This window comes from Cryptomeria japonica, chromosome 10 (genome assembly GCF_030272615.1).
Source record: "Cryptomeria japonica chromosome 10, Sugi_1.0, whole genome shotgun sequence".
Classification (NCBI taxonomy): Eukaryota; Viridiplantae; Streptophyta; class Pinopsida; order Cupressales; family Cupressaceae; genus Cryptomeria; species Cryptomeria japonica.
Genome location: NC_081414.1, coordinates 663,412,938 through 663,418,289, shown reverse-complemented (window position 1 = coordinate 663,418,289; position 5,352 = coordinate 663,412,938).

The following is a 5,352-nucleotide window of genomic DNA, read 5'->3' as shown; positions in this document are numbered from 1 at the left end:
GTTAATAACATATATCCATTTTTAATTCGGTGTAAACAAACCAAAATCAAATTTTAATCAATCCATACAAAAAAGGCAAATATATGTTTCATAATTTTGGCTAAGTAAAACATGTTATTATTTTTCCTGTTGTCATTGTTCAACCCATCATGATTCTACACTCACCTTTTAGGGGGAGTACATTAGCTAATAAGTTATTTTTTTGATAAAAATAAGAGTACTTCATTACATTCTCCCCCTATTTGAACCCCATTAATCTCCACCGTTAAAAAAAAAAAAAAGTCTAAACACCCTTAACACTCCCACTTGATCTCCTTATTACTCCGATTCATCTCCTTGTCACTTCACTCGATCACCCTATCACTCCATTTGATACCAACCTACCGCAGGGATCTTTAATGATATCTATGCTAATCATGTTCATGCAAACACTGAGTTAGCCATTATATCGGGCATTAACACCCACTGCATTGCACATCCACATCTTTGTTACCAATGCATCATCCTATGGGAGCCTCAATGTTGGGACCATCTTTGCCAGCGGGGAAACTGATCTACCATACACATACACAGAATGAAGAAAGTGGGTTTGAAGGGATTTGAACTGTAGAAGTGGTATCATCACCACTTGCAATGTTACTATTTCACTACGAGGCCATCTCGAAGACCTATGACTCTTGTTCTTATTGTATAGTCAAATTTTGAGTGTAACTATCTTTATTTTCTCATCCAAGATTATTTTTTTGTTTTAAAAAAAATGGTAACTTAAGACCCTATTTTGGTATCTCATTTCTCTTCATCCACCCATTGTTAAAAAATAAATTAAGACATTGAAAATGTATACACATTAAAACAATATGTGTTATGTCTTTCATAACATAAATGTGTTTTGTTAAAAAATTCAAGGTTGACCAATAATTTATCTTCCATTTCCATGTAAATATCCAAATATACTGATGACTTTTGCATACCCATGCCAATTCTGATTTAGTTTAAGGCTCATTTTTGTAGACTAGCCTTATATAGTTACACATTGATAAATGGTGCAATCTTGTACAAAGTTGGGATCATTATCCATTCAATCACACTTTCTCTATTCACACTCATCACCATGCATCACCTAGAGCTATCCATTTATAGAGACATTTCTATGCATTTGATATTTATCATGCCTAAATTATTGCCTATCATATGCACATAGTCATTCCCCACCTTGATATATCAATATTTCCTTATCTCAGGCCAATATAGCAATTGCTAATTCTCACACCAAGTGGATTTGACCCCTGAAATTAAAAAAAAAAATCAATTTCAAAATTTGTTGCTTCTTACCCATTTTATTCTTACCATGAGATACCTTGGTATACATTTCATATGATTTGTTTTTGTGTAATGGTATTTCAAGGTATTCAATATGGATTTTTTTATTATTTAATTATATCAAGCATTTATTGAATAATCATTCTCATACAAGGAGCAGTCATCATAGGGGAACTTCAATAAGAGCACTAAAAAATCTATCTACATTAAAATTTGTGTCTCAAGACATTCACGTGCTTTCTTGTTGTTTACTTATGTTTGTGAAGGTTGTAACATTGATATTATAGGGGGGTGGCCTAGAAGAATTTGACCTTAGCGATTTGGAAATATTCCCAAAACATTTTTAAATACCTTTATTCCTTAATGTTCAACAAGAAGTAGATGTAAGAATGAATTTAAATGTAGAAGTATGATATTTATTAGGTAAGATCTATGGACTATAGAGTAGATCCACACCTATGAAAATGATCTAGAGTTAAATATTCAACCCATATATAATTCTAGACCTATAGATTATAGGGTAGATTCACACTTATGAAAATGATCTATAATTAGAAATTCAACTCGTAGATAATTATAATTCTAAATAGAGGGCATACCCAAATTATCTTTTTTTTTTTACCATAATAACATATTTCAACACTACATAATTATACTTCATCATCATATCCCTTAAATTAGACACTTTTAACCCTCATATTTACTTTCTATTTTTTGTTTTGATAATTAAATAGTTGTTAGGGGCAACACCCTTTGTATTAAAATAGAAAGTTTTAATTGCATTTAAAGGTTTTGCCAACATCCACCAACTGCAACATCTACACCCTTATAGACTACTTCCCTCGACTACTTATCTATTAAGCCCAGAATATTCCAAAATTGGGCACACTAAAGAAGGGATACACAATACATAGGGTAGCCACATTCAAAATCTATCGTTTACAATTCATAACTATAGACTTCTTGCCCATATGAGAGGAAAAAAGGGGGCAAACAAACCTACTACCTACCACCTATCAAATCACATAGAACTATTACAACTATATCAAGGGCAAAAAGCAAAAAGGTCTAACCTTACCTAAAACAGAAAGATTGGAATTTATATGCCTTTTTCCTCCACCTTTGCATCCTAGTTTGTGTCCTCCTCTTTTGAGTCTACTTCCAATTCCTCCATCTTGTGTTCCAACACAACACTCACCACCACAAGACACTCCATACTACAATCCACAAGTACTTCAAAATCCGCCACTTCTTCAACATTTTGGTAGTCATTCAGAATCCACTCTTCTCCATGGCCCAAGTCCTAGTCATTATTAGAAGCCTCTTCTCCATCTTCCATAAGACCAATGTCTTGATGCTAATTCAAACCCCCAACTTCTACATAACTCTTCCTCTATCCATTGCCAAAATCTAATAGAATGTCAGTGACACACAATAGAAATGCTATGTTGCAGTCCTTCACACCCCACTCGCCCACCAGCTTTTGTTGCTCTAGGGTCTACACAACAACATATTTATTTACTTCAATTCCCCTACCAATAGACATATAGTAATTATGTGGAAGGGGGAGACGTAGATTATCATCCACATTATCTAGAATAACATCAATTTCTCCTAGAAAAGAGTGCCTAAAAATCATTTGGCAAACCTTTTTGGTACTGGGTTTTCTCGCGCCCATGTATATTAGCATAGCAACAAACATCGTTGAGATATTAGAGTTTACTTGATAGCGATGGTAAGCCTTCAGAAACTCATCATTGAGAACACTCTTAGTAGCATGAAAAAAAAATGTGGTTGCTTTGTTGCCAGAACAAAGAGCAGTCTTTTGTTTGTGACTTCCCCTAGAAAGGTCATCTAGCATTTTGTAGCCTCCAACAAGATGGGCATGTCCATGTTTGAGTTATTAATCCTCTCACTCATTACAACTTAACAAGACAAATCTAGATAGCAATGCTAATGCATTGGGGTTTAGCCAAATTTTCTTATATATAATTGCTCGCCATTAAGTAAAATGATTACCATCAATGAGTGAATCATCCACTAAATCGCTTTCCTTAATTACAGTGTTCTTTCACACAAGTCCCCATGTATGTGTTACACTTATCAAAGCATGATTTGAAAGTATTTCTCATTTCTAGTGTCCTTTGCCTTCAAAAATTAAACCACCTCGATACAAAGGCTAATTGCTACTCATAACAAGTACACAAGTGCCATCATGCAAAAAAGGGGAGGGGGGTATACCATATTTACCCATTATAGTTAATTGCCTCCAAATCTGGCCCTGATGTAAACATAAAATCTTTCTCAACATCATTCAACACTATGTTTGTCCTTTCATCCTTTCCTCTAGCACTACATTTGTCCTTTCATCCTTTCCTCTAGCACTACATTTGTCCTTTCATCCTTTGCTCCGTAGCTAGCTCATTGCCCTCCTTGTATATGTGGCTCACCTTAAATTCATCCAAACTATCTAACATGATTTTAATTGGGTGGAGCATTTGATTTAGAACCCAAATTGGGGTCTCATTTTTATGGATAACATTGACAACAATTAAAGAGTCCCCTTCCAGATGGACCCGTTTCTATTCCAATTTGAAGTCCTCTCATGGCCGCTTGAAACTCTGCCACATTGTTGTTTGTATGCCCAACATGTTCTACCACCTCGATCAGGGGAATTTCATTGTCATCCTTAATAATACATCTAATGCCACTCATACTAGGATTTCTCAAAGACACCCCATCAAAATTTATTCTCACCCACCCTAGTTCTGGAATATACCAATGCATAGTGGATCTAGTGTTGGAATCAATGAACACTGAGAGGGGGGGGTGAATCAATGAACACATATGTCAGGCCCTTGAATTATATATTTCATTAATATGTCACAAGTAGAATTTTCTTTTGCACCACCATCCAAGCAAAAACTCCATCCTTCGGGAGGTAGTGTCTGGGTAAGTGCACCAAGATGGTGAACAAAAAGGGGGGTATAAGTGGCCACTTTTTTTCTAAAAACAGGTAAAACTGAACTTCAAAGAGCTATTTGAAGGTCATGCACTCAAAACTAGGAGTTGAAAAAAGAATAAGAATTGTAGTACTCTGAATCTAGTTTCTAAACTACTAATTTTTAAAAAAAATTGGATAAGACTAAGAGGGTCAAACCTTTCACGCAAGAAAAACTGTTCCTGATTTTTTCAAAAAAATATAACATAGCTGTTTTCGTGCGCTGCACAAAATATATAGTTAGATTTAGTATTTTGCAAAACCCTTTGGTAGGATGATAGGTAAGAGTGAGATCTATAAGTTGTGTATTTTTTTGTAATTTTTCGTTGAGTATTTTATTTTTTATGATTTTTGGAAGTGACCGCATCCTGAAAATTTGGTACCTGTTCGTGCGTTGGGCATAACTTGCATAAAAATAATAAAAAATGCAAATTTGTTATTTTAAAAGTGTATAGAATCTAGTGTAGAACAATAATATATAATTTATTTTGAATTTGGTCAAGTATATCAAAAGTTATTAAAAAAATGGTAGACATATGTCTGTGAGGACTGTCAAGGCACTGATAAAGAAAATTAAAGTTTACTATGCTAATGTTGTCCAAAAATTAAAAAAATTACATGGTCAGAAAACTAAGAAGATGAGTGAGATTATGGTGGTAATTTTAGAGATATCCACTTCATCATTTGTAAACCTGATGACAATGAAGTCAAGAAATCATGGTGAAGGATGAAAAAATGTGTAAAGGAACAAAAAAGGGGGGAAAATGGGCTTGCAAGCCTTAGGGTCATTTTCCAACCCTCTTACCAAGCCAAAACCCGCACGGGTTTTAAAAAACCAAAAGTACTATTCGCAGTTCTAAATAACCCATACGAGTTATGAAGAACTAGAAATTTTTTTTTTTGTTTCACAAAACCCGTATGGGTTATGAAGAACTAAAAACATTTTTTTTGGTTTCACAAAACCTGTACGAGTTATGAAGACATAATAATGTATGCTTGTAAACTTAGCATTTACTACACATGTTTTAGAC